The following is a 14,962-nucleotide window of genomic DNA, read 5'->3' on the forward strand; positions in this document are numbered from 1 at the left end:
CATTTGATTCATTTGATTCATTTGATTCATTTGATTCATTTGATTCATTGGATTCATTTGATTCATTTGATTCATTGGATTCATTTGATTCATTTGATTCATTTGATTCATTTGATTTATTTGATTCATTTGATTCATTTGATTCATTTAATTCATTTAATTCATTTGATTCATTTGATTCATTTGATTCATTTGGTTCATTTGATTCATTTGATTCATTTGATTCATTTGATTCATTTTATTCATATCTTTAATTTTATTCATTTCATGTTCAGTCATTCGTTTTATTTCATTCAATTTGTTAGTATGAGTCAATTTATTCTATTAATCTTATAACTATTTCTAAATATAATCATAATTTTTATTTAATAACCTAATCAAATTTGATTCGTGTATATTATAATTTTGATTTACATTAATTTTTCTACTCATTTTATGAATTTAAAAACCTTTTATTTAATTTTTTGCTTTCCTTTTTTATTTCGATCGTTTTGTTGATTTCTTTAATTTATTCAGTTTATTCGAGATTTTATTCGTGCAAGACTAGAAACTGTTTTCATCCCACCTCTAGTTGGGTGCCTACTTCTCGTGAGTTCTGCAAACTAATCCAATAGTGAAATGTGTAAGGAATGTCTCATCTCACTGCTAGGTGGATTAAATCGTTTTTTTTTTAAATGTTCGATTTGTTTTGGTAAATCATGTATCGGTTGAATTGCTGAAACCTTTTAGAAGGCATTCTGATCATGAGCACGGTCATCCATAATTTCAGAGGAAAATATCGTCGTACTGCTTCTCTCCCCTACAAATGGGATAGATGCCGCATCAAAATCGCGGGTGAGATGCCGCACTCGATGGCGGAGGATACGTAGATAACTTGTATTTTTTCACCTCGGAATATCATTAAATGATCCTTTGCATCAGGTAAAGGTTCTCAATAAGGTATATCCACAAACTAACGGACCTAACGCAGTGACATATAGGATAATGAGTCTATTTATCAATATATTTAAACGGGCGATATGTATCTAAGTATTAGTTACTTTAGTTTATTCTTTTAAGTTTCAGGCACTAATTTTCGTGAACGCATTGATTTGTTGTGATATAAATATTTGGAAAAAAACGAAAATTTCAACGAATTGATGGTTTTTCAAAATGAATCTTTCAAGAACAAACCTAAGTTATATAAACTTATTGTTAGGAGGAACAGTCAAAAACTGCTTTTAATCCTCTGGAAGTCGCGCTTATGGCCCCCTGAAAGAGCAGCCGCTGGTGCCCAAAGACGATTTCGCTAGATTTTCAGAACAGCGTTAACTCAGTGCACTAGCGCGACTGCCGGAAGGTTAAGGAACCCCAACACATAGATATATATCGCTCGTACAAACATATAGATAAATAGTACCCTTAATTAAGTTACTCTAACTTAACCGTTACACAAGGTTGCAAAAGAAAAATATTTTTAAAATGTTGAATAAAAAAATGTTTCTGGAAATGGTAGTACCCCTTTAAGAAAAATTAAGGTGTTAACCGATTTATAGGTGTAATCAAACTTCATGAAACTCAGCTGAAGACACCTAATCACAAAAACATCAACGAGAGCTAAAAATACATTTGTTCACCATTTTTCAGTTTGTGACCACGGTGCGGCGTCTCACCCGCACATGCGGCATCTCTCCCGCAATGACCTTTTTTTTTTGAATGTTCATGGAAATTTGATGATTTTTTTTCGTGATAAAAACCATTTTACAGTGTTTTAGAAACTTGTTGCAATTGATAAAAAATGAATTCATCAAATATTGAATGGTTTACTTTGATACAAGGTTGATTTTTAGAAATGTTCGGCATCTCTCCTCAAATTACCCTACTTCAAAGCAATCCGACGTTCGTTTTTATCATACTAAGAAGATTGAACACTTGTGTGAGAGTCCAATTTGGTGTGAAATGTGCAATACTTACCTCTTGATTATTTTAATTTAGTGATATCGAAATACCTTAAACCAAGTGCAATTCCGTCTAGAAAATTGACCCGGCTTGCTAGAGTGCCAATGCGCTGTCTACCAACAGCAGATCGTCCATCACATTTTCGGGACCATACTACACCGAATTCGTGTCATTGCCTAAGCCGGATTCGTTCCGTACCTGGTTGCCATTCATGAGCTGGATTAGGTATCACACTGCATAGTTCCCACCGAAACTAATCATCGTCGCTTTAGAAATTGGATACGAGTTTTTAAATGCAAAAAGGTACAGGCATATGCAACAGGTACATGTGATGTCTTGTTTAAAAACGAATCAAAAGTTCATTAATAATGATTACATTTTCTAGATGGAAAGGGGGTCTTCTACTCGGGAGGCCTAAAATTGAGCACTTTTTTTGCTAATAAATTGTAAAGCATCTACTCAATGGATTTAGAAACTTTTTTTTATTTTGAAGATACATGTTTTGAATTTTCAATTACTTTTGAAGATTAAAAAAAACCGACCTTGAAACTTCATTGATGACATTGGTGTTGAAATTGCATGGGTCCCGCTTAAGTAAAGTTGTGGCGAATTGGGAAATCTGTAATCAGAAAACTCATATTTTTATAATCATGATCTCGTTGGCTATATTTAGACGAGAGGGACTTCTCTTATGTTATAATTTGTAAAAGTTATGTAACGATTTGTGAACATTTCCAAAATTTGCGTTATTTTTTGGCAGGGCCGGTGTCACACTTTTAGCCCGAGTGGGTAGTATGCATAGAGTGAGGGTAATACAATAGGAATTTGTCTCATTTTCGCAATTCACACGCTTGCATTACATTTACCTTAAGTCATTTGCTGTGTGTTTGTGCAAATGGTATTGTCTTACATCGATATTTTCAAATGTGTGCCCGAGATATATACGTGGCAGATTTCAAATTTATAAAAAGGTCTAAAATTTCGAGTGGGTAATTACCCACTCGGTTATTTTCGAGTGGGTAGTACTACCCATACTACCCACGCTACCCGCCGGCCCTGTTTTTTGGCCCATTAGGGGCCATGGTACACAAGAACCCCTCACTTCTTTTCATTTTCTACGTCTACGTCTAAGACTACGTCTATGTTATTCAGCAGTTCATTCTAAACATTTCATTCAAAGATACTTGTAACCCGCCAGGGTAACAATTTTGCACTGGGTGGAAATATACCTTTTTTTGCGTATACACTCCGTAGAGTGTATTGTTTACGTAAAATTATGCTCACCGCTGTATGGTACCGTTCACATTTAGTTGTAAATTTTTGTTCATTTTCGCGTTTGTGAACGGTTTTATTCGTACAGATAGGTTAGATAATTTTTGTTTTACGTTTGTGAATTAGTAACATAGGGTTTAGATAGGTCTCCGCTCTCCTCTCGCTGTAAAAGTGATTGCTAACTATGCTGTACCATGGCAATGACAGCTATGCGGCGGTGTGTTTTTTGGTGGTTGGTGGAGTGAAAAAGGCGGCCATCGAGATGAACAGAAAGTGACGAACCACGGCGTAGAACAGACGTCCGTAAATAGTGTTTTTCCGGGACAGTTTCCCGCCACTGGACTGAGAGTTAAGTGCGCGCGTGCGACGGCAAGTAATCCCGTCGAAAAGTGTCGGTCGTGGTTCGGTTACCATAGTGTTCTGTGGTGTTGGGTCGCCGGATATCAGAAGCTAAACGCAAAGGAGCCACTCGCTTCTCCGGCTAATTACCAAGGACCCAGTAACACCACGCCGCCCTCACTGTGGAGGATCAGCCGAACGAGCATAGCTCTCCTCCACAGTTAATCGCAAAGGAGGGCGAAGCAGGTAGGACAACGGATCCACCTGAGGTAGTTTACTGCGGTATCTACCTGGGCCATTCACGGGGAGTGAGTGGGCCCGGCGATCAGTCGCCCTGTCGCTAGGGAGGTTCCAACAAAAGAGCAAAGCTCACCTCCCTAGCTAATTGTAAAGGACCGCTGCGATAGCAGCCAACGATCCCAGCAGGAGAACTCGGCCGTCGGAGTCCCGGCCGGTCGGATAAACCCCCGCCTTCCGCAGTCATCAAAAGCAGCAGCAGCAGCAGTGAAGTAGAGAAGCGGAGAAATAAAAGTCGGTAAATTTAGTAAATTACTTGTTTGTTTACTTTTGTTTTTTTGTTGTTACGAAAATCCGAAATTCTGTAGAGGCACCTAGGCCGCCCTGAAAAGAAGGGTTCGCAGGGCAAACCAGAACCCGAGTAGTGGGCAAACCCCCACTTACATTTGGCGCACAGCGCAAAACACACTGAAAAAAATATTTTCCTATTTTGGAAAATATTTTTTTCTTCCGGAGTGTGGGGTGATTCTACTAAATCAAGGATTTTCGTAGAACAGTGGTGAGGTTTCTTCCGCAATATTTTTTCGCGGTCGTATATTTATTATTTATTTTCATTTTTGGTATTATTTTTTGATTTTTGCATTTTCCTTTTTTGTCCGAATTTGTGGATTGCGTTGTTTGTGTTTGGTCTGCCGGACGAGTAGTTTGAAGGTTGTTGTCATTTATTCGGTTGCGGTGGCCAATCGCCTTGAATTCTCAACCCGGTTTGAGACATTTTTGGAGCAGCTTGATTTCCTGAAATTTTAAGGGAATCGTTAGTGGGCGAAAAATCAGAAATTTTACCGTACCAGTACTTACATGCTTTGTGTCTTGGTGATTTCTTCTAATATAGCGCAAGTTATGATGGCGTTGGAGAAATTCAACCAAGCGTGTGTGTTCATGCGCGTCGATCATTTACATTTCGATGAGCTGGATTTTGAGTTGCTATCTCGAAGCATTTTTATCTCTCCTGATTCGGATCTTTCGGGTGTCCAGCGGCAGCGGCGTCTTCGGGGAATTTTGTCGCATGAGCGGTCGCCTCGGAGGGAATTAGTTCGCAATTTCCGGGGTGACGTGGGTGAAGAAAAGGAGATCTGCCTTGGTAAATTACTAACAATCAAGGAAGATCTCCAGTACCGGTGCCCAAACAAGGAGATTTACCGAACACGGTTGCTTCATTTGGGGTCTAGGCTCCAGGTTATCCGAAATTATGCGGCAGGGGAGGTCAATCAGGAAATTTCAGGGTTGCTGGAGGAAGTTCTAGCAGTTTATTCCAGTCACTTCAGTGACGAACAGGCAGCACTTCCTCCCGACAACCAAGAAGGGGAGGATGGAGAGATTTTGGGAGATTTGCTGAGTACAGACGTACCTGCAATTCCACAGGGATCCAATCCTTCCGATAACCAAGGATCTCTTTCTAAACAGCTCGTAGGGGACGACCTGTTGCGTGTCTTGTGCGAGATGAGGGACGAGATTCGACAATTGCGACAGCAATCCGACGATAATAGAGCCCTAGCGTCTCAGGGGTCTGATGCTTTTTCAAAAGCTACTGAAACGCTAATGGGTGGGATTGCTTCACTGACAACAATTTCGTCAGTTTTGAGAAAGACGGTTCAAGAAGTTGTCTCACTTCGTGAATCCGTCAGTGAACTTCGGGCACTAGTACATCAAAAGGAAAGTGCTCCCGAGATGGATCTGCAGACCGATCTGGAAGATTTGCGTTTGATGGACGTACCCGATTCATTTGATGCACCAGAGATTCCTCGCCCAACACTGGCGCCCAGTCCCGATCAATTTGTGTTGAAGCGAGGATTCTCGGGTCAACAAAATCTATGTCCATCACTTCCTATCGAGAAACCGAAACAGAATACTGGATTCACAGCCCCGTACCAAACTCAGAACCAGCCTTACGTTCCTGAATTGACCGAACAGCTGGCGGGACCATCATATCCGAACTTTTCGATATCCACCAACGCGGGAAACGGATCGATGGTGGCCCTCAAGGAATTACTCGCGAAACCCGCAACGCGTCGCTGATTGGAAGATTCGGAAGTATGCTGGAACTGATGAAGGAACTGGACTTAATGAGTTTTTGGACACCGTAGCAAATTACGCTACGTGTGAACAAATGTGCGAAGACGAACTTTTCAATTCTGCGATGCATTTGTTCACTGGCAATGCTTTGACCTGGTATCAGGCTATGCGTGCGCAAAACCGGTTGTTTAACTGGAACCATCTTGTTTGCGAGCTCAAGGTAAATTTTGTACATCCTGAACTTGATGCTACGCTCAAGATGAAGGCTCTCCAGCGCCGGCAGATGCGTAACGAATCTTTCCAGGAATATTTCCTGGAAATGGAGAAAATATTTCGTGCTATGACGGTTCCAATGGCACCGAGCGAAAAACTCGACGTGCTCAAGCGGAACCTGAAAGCCGACTATAAACAAATGCTTATCCTCAGGCCAGTGAACACGCTCTCAGAATTGATGAGTCTTGGTAAATCGATCGACGCCTCCAAGACGCCGATTTATCAGAAAGTTTTCGGTTCTTCTTGGGAAGTTGCTGCTTATTCTGATAATCCACCACAAAACAAACAAAAACATAATAATCAAAACCAAAAGGGAGGTGGACAGAATAACGGCAACGCAAAATCCAAAACGTTTTGGAGCAAGAATGCCAAACCGGCAGGTCTTGATTCAAACAAGCCTCCTGACAACCAGAAAAAGAAACAGCAAGGGAATCAGGACGGAAAGAATCTCGAGGGAAACAATCAAAAACCCATAGAACCACCGCAGAAACCTATAATGTGTCTGGAGTATTTGGTGGAAAAGCATCGTCCTCCCGTGCTCGGCGTCTGCTACAATTGTGGAGACAAAGGACACGAACATGAGGAATGTCGGAAACCAAAGCGGGTCTTCTGCATCGTGTGTGCGTTTAAAGGTTTTGATGTTTCTCGTTGCCCTTACTGCCTAAAAAACGGGATCAGAACCAACTGAAGTCGCAGTTGGCAGTAAAGCAGCGCTCCAAAGAACTAACAATCCATCCCCAAATTTACGACAGTTTTCGACCGGCTTGTGATGAGGACTATGATAATTCGTTGTCTGTCGAAACCATCGTCCTTGACGACCCGTTCGACAACCGTCCATTTGCAATTGTCGCAGTGTGCGGCAAATCCTTCAAAGCCCTGCTCGACAGTGGTAGTAACGCCATGATTATGACTAAAAAGCTATACCGAAAGTTTTCGAAAAGTCCCTTGAATAGTTTGGAACGACCATTCGAACTACGTTCTGCGACCGGTCAATCCTTACCAATCATTGGACAAGCGTATCTCCCGTATACTTTTCAAAATTTGACAAAGGTCCTATGCACTCTTGTAGTAGAGCATCTGACCGTCAACTCCATTCTAGGTATGGACTTTTGGCGCGCCTTTGGGATTTCTCCTGAGATACAAAACTGTGCTCTGTTGAACTCAGGTCAGGAATCAGAAGACGATGAAGAAGATGAAGTACCGCGTGAGTCGATACTCACTTCGGAACAGTTAGCGCGCGTAGAAGAAGTAAAGAAGTGTTTCCAGGCAGTAGAGCCCGGAAAGCTAAGCCCAACCTCATTCACAGAGCACAGGATTGTCATCAAAGATGAATTCCAAGGTGCGGCACCCGTTTGCCGATATCCTTATCACATGAGCCCAAAGAAACTGTCTAAGGTCTGGGAAGAAGTTGACCGATGGCGGTCTATGGGAATTATCGAGGAGTCTTATTCGGATTGGTCGCTTAATATTGTGGCGGTCACGAAACCAGACGACTCAATTCGCCTTTGTCTTGACGCTAGGCCTCTCAATGAGCGTACTGTACGAGATGCATACCCTCTGCCCCACCCTGGGCGAATGTTAGGCGGCTTACCCAATGCGAAGTACCTGTCTACTATAGACTTGAAGGAGGCCTTTCTCCAGGTACCCCTGGCCAAGGATAGTCGCAAATATACCGCTTTCAGTGTTCCCGGCAGGGGTATGTTCCAATTTACCCGTCTACCATTTGGTCTCGTCAACAGCCCCGCTACTCTGGCGCGACTGATGGACCAGGTTCTAGGACGAGGTAAATGGGAACCTTACGTTTTCGTCTACCTAGATGACATCATCGTGGTAAGCGAAACGTTCGAGCATCACATACAGTTGCTCAAAGCAGTGGCCGATTGTCTAGCAAGAGCCAATCTAACCATCAATTTGGAAAAATCCCGTTTTGGAGTCCCCGAACTAAAGTTTCTTGGTTATTTGTTGAATCGGGACGGACTCAAGGTCAATCCTGACAAAATTCAGCCGATTCTCGAGAGACCGGTTACCGTGACGAAACTTCGTCGTTTCCTCGGGATGTGCGGTTATTACCGCCGTTTCATTGATCGGTTCAGTGAGGTCACTGCTCCCTTGACCGATCTGCTCAAAACGAAAACCAAGAGCTTAGTTTGGAACTCCGAGGCAGAACTCGCGTTCCTTAAAATTAAGGAACTTCTAGTCACTCCTCCAGTTTTAGTCCCACCAGACTTCTCCAAAGAATTCATTCTTCAGACAGACGCTAGTGACGTAGCAGTCGCTGCTGTTCTGGTGCAGGAGTATCCCGAGGGTGAGAAAGTAGTTGCTTACTTTTCGCACAAACTGACCACTCCCCAAAGGAACTATCATGCAACTGAAAAGGAAGGTCTGGCGGTGATAATGGCGGTTGAACACTTTCGAGGTTACTTGGAAGGTTGTCATTTTCGACTGGTCACTGATTCGTCAGCGATTACATGGATACTGAAGACTAAATGGAAAACCAGTTCACGTTTGAGTCGTTGGAGTTTAGAATTGCAACTCTACGACATGTCTATTGAGCACCGGAAAGGCAAGGACAATGTCGTTCCAGATGCGTTATCCCGGGCCGTAGCAGCCGTTTCCGCTTTGTCCACCTCAGACTGGTACTGTTCCATGAAGTCCAAAGTTATCCAAAATCCTGACGACTATGCCGACTTCAAAGTAGAAAATGATCAACTTTTCAAGTATGTAAACTCGAAAGTTGCTCCGTGCGACTCGCGGTTCAGTTGGAAACTCGTCCTAGCACCCGAGTTCCGTCAAGATTTGATTCAACGTACCCACGAAAATTTGCTTCACGTGGGATACGATAAAACGATCCACGAAGTGCAGTTACGATATTACTGGCCTCGTATGGGATCTGAAGTACGAAAGTTTATTCGAGAATGTGGGACGTGCAAGGAAATCAAAGCTCCTTTCGTCCCAGTCCAGCCCGAAATGGGTCAGTCGCGTGCGACTAATGCACCATGGCGAATGGTTTCTGTGGACTATATTGGTCCTCTTCCAAAAAGCAAACATGGCAATCAACACTTGCTTGTCGTCCTCGACGTCTTCAGCAAGTACGTCATGTTAACCCCCGTTCGCAAAATCGCTAGTACATCACTCTGTACGATACTACGCGAACAGTGGTTCAATCGCCATGGTAGCCCGGAAATTCTGCTAAGCGACAATGCCTCCACTTTCACCTCGAAGGAGTTCAGTCAATTCATAAAAGAAACCAACGTCAAACATTGGCTGAATTCCCGCTATCATTCGCAGGCTAACCCAGTGGAGCGAACAAATCGCTCGATAAACACCGCAATCCGGGCATATGCTCGAACCGAGCAGCGCAACTGGGATGTCCACATCACCGATGTGGAGCGCATCCTAAATACTACCGTTCATTCCTCCACTGGGTTTAGTCCTCATTTCATTATACACGGGTGTGAAATGGCATCTGCCGATGACTTCAGCAGGATTTCCGGTGAGGGTGACCTAGAAACAAGACACCAACAGATAGACAAAATCCGGGAGATTGTGGTCAAAAATTTGGCAAACGCAAGCAAGGGCATTCGACATCAGTACAACTTGCGTCATCGAGAGTTCTCCAAACCTTTTGAAACGGGACAAATGGTATACCGTCGAAACATGAAGTTGTCGAATGCACTCGAGTCTTACAATGCTAAACTTGGACCACAATACTTACCGGCAAAAATTGTCTCAAAAAAAGGTGTATCCTCCTACGAGCTGGAGGATTTAGCAGGTAAAAATCTCGGAGTTTGGCCAGCAAATCTCCTTAAACCAGCATAAAAAAACTTTTCCGTGCCGTTTGTGGACTGACGGTATGCTTTTATATGGATTACTCACTTGGGAGTTTTCCAAAAGCAGCCGTCAGTTCCCGACGGTAACAACACGGACTTTGGTTCGAATAAAATAAAATAAGTTTCTCTGTCCTCTCTATTAAATTCGAGGAAGACCAAAACTGCTGCGGGAAGGTTCTTCAAAACACTCCCTCCTGCAATTTTTCAGAGCCACACTCGCGCAGTGTGGTAAGCAAACACTCGCACGAAATATATGCTCCGGCCCCGGTGACGACTACGGTAGGGTGGAATACTCCACTAAAAACAAAAACACTAATCTTATACCGTGCCGTTCTCCCGGGCACCGGGCGTATCTAAATACACAACCTGCCGTGTTCGGCAAATAGAAGCGAAATTCTTTTGCGCCCCACTCACGCAGTGAGGTAATCAAATTATCTCACTTAATGTATGGTCGGGGACCCGTCTTGGCCACGGAAGGATAGAATTATCCACTTCCATAAACACACCGTGGTCCCCGACCGCATCAAATACATCACTTTCCGCCGTGTCCGGCAAAACAAATTTATTCAAAACCCCTTTCAATAGGGGGACACCAGCACCTACGGGTTCAGAAAATGTAAAAAAAACTCATTGTTTGGAGCATAATCTTACTGTAATACTACTTTTCCCATATTTTCCAGGGACACAACACTCGCGGAAATGGGTTTCCTACGCGACTACCACTCCGGGGACACTCGCGAAAACGAATAAAATTCGCGGAATACGAATTGCAGACACGATTGCGCGATCCGTTTTATTTGTTTTGATGATGATTCATTCATCAACTTATGGATGACACCATCATCAATTTTGACGTTTTGCCCGATGTTCGCACCAAGGTTATGCATCATGCAGGTGTAGCCCGATTCGAATCAGAGTGGTGTGCGTGTTAGAGGGAAATGTGGGTTAAAAAGCGCTTCGCGTCTTCGATTTCGAATCGAATAATAAAATTTTATTTCGCATAATTTTGGGTTTATGGTTAAACCTGGGATGGTTCGTTTGATTTCAGCGGGAATCATTTTGATATTTTTAAATTATGCGAAAGACATTCTTTGGTCCCTCTCAAACGTTTCTTTTGCCATGTACGAAGCGTTTTGAGGCGAAAAGGGACGAATATACAAACTTTTGTCCGGAATGTCTGCGAGTGGGAGAAACGATGACGTGTTAAGCCGGATTGTATGTGTGAATGTATGAGTGTAGAATCGAAGAACGAATGAATGCATGTGTGAATGATAAGATAAAATTGTTTTGGGGTCAATTCAAAGTGCATATCGGAATGTGAATGATCGAGTAGGCCAGTGATTGAGGATGAATGAATGGGATAATGTATGAATGTATTTGGATAGAAACCCCAGCACAAGGTTGTAGTACTGGTACCGTTAGGACACGAAAGACATTTTTGGACAGTCGATGAAAAAAAAAACGAACAATGTAATGCCGACAACCGTTCCCCTGCAAGTTGAAACATTGAAAATTGTCAATGCCACTTGCAGAAATTTGGGATTTTCGAGTTGTTACCGATCTTGTATTCGGATTGGATTTAGGGTTCAACCCATAACTGAGTAATGACGATGGCTGATAGCCTCTCGCTTCGCGTATGCTGTCAGTATTATCAGACCAAACTTGAGCAAACATTTCACCGACGAGGACACTCGGTCGATTAATTTTTGTGATGAATATTATTGATAAATTGCGGAAGAAATGGTTAGGGTTAGTTAGTTTTTCTTTGTTTATTTATTGATTCATTTCGTTATTATTATTATATCGGTGTTAGGTGTTAGGTTAGAAAAAAATTGTTTCCAATTTTTTTCCACCCGGTGTGGGCGAGATTGTAACCCGCCAGGGTAACAATTTTGCACTGGGTGGAAATATACCTTTTTTTGCGTATACACTCCGTAGAGTGTATTGTTTACGTAAAATTATGCTCACCGCTGTTCGGTACCGTTCACATTTAGTTGTAAATTTTTGTTCATTTTCGCGTTTGTGAACGGTTTTATTCGTACAGATAGGTTAGATAATTTTTGTTTTACGTTTGTGAATTAGTAACATAGGGTTTAGATAGGTCTCCGCTCTCCTCTCGCTGTAAAAGTGATTGCTAACTATGCTGTACCATGGCAATGACAGCTATGCGGCGGTGTGTTTTTTGGTGGTTGGTGGAGTGAAAAAGGCGGCCATCGAGATGAACAGAAAGTGACGAACCACGGCGTAGAACAGACGTCCGTAAATAGTGTTTTTCCGGGACAGTTTCCCGCCACTGGACTGAGAGTTAAGTGCGCGCGTGCGACGGCAAGTAATCCCGTCGAAAAGTGTCGGTCGTGGTTCGGTTACCATAGTGTTCTGTGGTGTTGGGTCGCCGGATATCAGAAGCTAAACGCAAAGGAGCCACTCGCTTCTCCGGCTAATTACCAAGGACCCAGTAACACCACGCCGCCCTCACTGTGGAGGATCAGCCGAACGAGCATAGCTCTCCTCCACAGTTAATCGCAAAGGAGGGCGAAGCAGGTAGGACAACGGATCCACCTGAGGTAGTTTACTGCGGTATCTACCTGGGCCATTCACGGGGAGTGAGTGGGCCCGGCGATCAGTCGCCCTGTCGCTAGGGAGGTTCCAACAAAAGAGCAAAGCTCACCTCCCTAGCTAATTGTAAAGGACCGCTGCGATAGCAGCCAACGATCCCAGCAGGAGAACTCGGCCGTCGGAGTCCCGGCCGGTCGGATAAACCCCCGCCTTCCGCAGTCATCAAAAGCAGCAGCAGCAGCAGTGAAGTAGAGAAGCGGAGAAATAAAAGTCGGTAAATTTAGTAAATTACTTGTTTGTTTACTTTTGTTTTTTTGTTGTTACGAAAATCCGAAATTCTGTAGAGGCACCTAGGCCGCCCTGAAAAGAAGGGTTCGCCGGGCAAACCAGAACCCGAGTAGTGGGCAAACCCCCACTTACATACTACGTTTCTGCGATGAATATATTCTCATTTATATAAGTTCCATTTAAAAAATTATAAATTTCTGCATTTGGATTGAACCATAAGTTTTAAAATCGTTATAACTCTACTCTACTAGGCATGTGTTTAGGTATAACAGGGGTTAAAGTTTTAAAAGACTTCTCACATACAATGCCGATGTTGGAAAGAATACTTAATCGTTTTATAGGGTAAAGTGCCTATTTTCACCATACTAAGAAAGGTGTTTCACTAATTCATTAATTTCTTGGCCTACAATCAATGGAATGCGTAAAAATTGACATCAACAGCTTTGCTTCGTTGTTAAGAACCAAGATAATTACACAAATGCGCTGAAAACAGTGAAATGCTCGTGTTCGAACGCAACGAAAACTCGAATCGAGTGCTCCTATTGTTGCGCTACCATTTGACTCAATGCGTTGAACAAAGATGGCAGATTCTGCTCTAACCAACGGCTTTAAATGGATAGCGTGATAATAGAAACATGGCGAAAATGGGCTCGTCACCCTATATTTGCCATCTAAAGAAGAAAAATATTCCATTGGTTTTCAGAGAAAACTTTCCGCATGTATCTATAGTTCTGAACTGAGTTTCCAGTTGCCACCCTGAAATGCTTGAATTACCGCATATCATGCTACTCCAATTATAAAAGTCGGCGATTTTTAATTGGAGTTACTCCAGCCGGTCTAACTTCATTTACCAGTGCTGCGTGTGCCGGCAAAGTTTCTGATAGGTTCAGAGTGAACAACGGGCATTTGATAGACTGTTTATAAGTTCATATTGATGAAAGTATGGTCGCCAAAAGTGAAACCATTGAAAACGAGTGTTTATCCAAATGTATCAATCTTCCATATTCAACCATGTATGCGCGGGGAACGCCTTACTCCAACTGAAGTCAGTCGAAACTGGAATGGAACTATTCACTTGTGTATTCTTCGTCATATCGATGATATTAGGACATGCACTTGCGGTTTAGTGAACTTGAGTCAACTGTGCAATCATAATTCCTAAAAGGGAAAATTGGATTAAACCAATTTGCGCATTAAGGGCACAAAACCTAAATTAAATTAAGTATTGATTTTTTGTGTTTCGAATTCATCTCGTCAGTAACTAGCAGAGTTAAAAATATTCAAATTCATTGAATGAAAATTGATCATATTCAGCCGCATTCATTTTCAATATTCAGTGACGCAGCTGAAAACGTCAAACGAAAAAACCGCCCATTCATCCATGCAGATTTTCATTCCTCTCCGATTATTACACGAAGTGAGAGTGCAACAACGAATCAAATGCGTCGAAGTAGGCCCTGGCACAATGTAAGCGATGATGATTGTTGTTTCATATGCTTTACCGACATTTGAAAACATTTTCCTAGATAATTAGTGAAATGAATATACTGAATGAATAACATGGATATTTGAATATTTTTTTTATTCACCATGAGTCGCATCAGGTTCATTTTCAGCCGTCAAAAAAGAGCTACGATTATTTTTAATTCTGGTAACTAGCACCATCACCCAGATGGTTGATTAGCCTAGTCAGACGATGTATATAAACTAGTACCCAAATTAGCACTAGTTGGACACAAAAAAATTTCCAAACAGTTCACACGACTTATGTGATTATGTGAACGTCAAAAGCAACTGACTCGTCCCGAGTGATGTCCCGGGAAGCAAATACAGAAGCTCTGGTCTGGCCAATACAGAAGCTCTGACGAGATAACGAAAACGAACTCTTGTCTTATGGCTAAAGCGCCAAACGCCTGGCATTATGCAATCATAGTTCCCAAAACGGAAAATTGGCTTAAACCAATTAAGGTTTAAGTATTAAGTATTAAGGGCACAAACGCATTAAGGCACCTAAATTAAATTAAGTATTGATTTATAGGCACCCAGATAGTGCTAGTTACTGAAACACAAACAATCAATACTTAATTTGAGTCAACTGGTTTTAAATGATGATAAATTTTAAACAACATAATGCATGTGGGAAACATATGATTGCA

Source organism: Topomyia yanbarensis, chromosome 3 (assembly GCF_030247195.1).
Source record: "Topomyia yanbarensis strain Yona2022 chromosome 3, ASM3024719v1, whole genome shotgun sequence".
Lineage (NCBI taxonomy): Eukaryota > Metazoa > Arthropoda > Insecta > Diptera > Culicidae > Topomyia > Topomyia yanbarensis.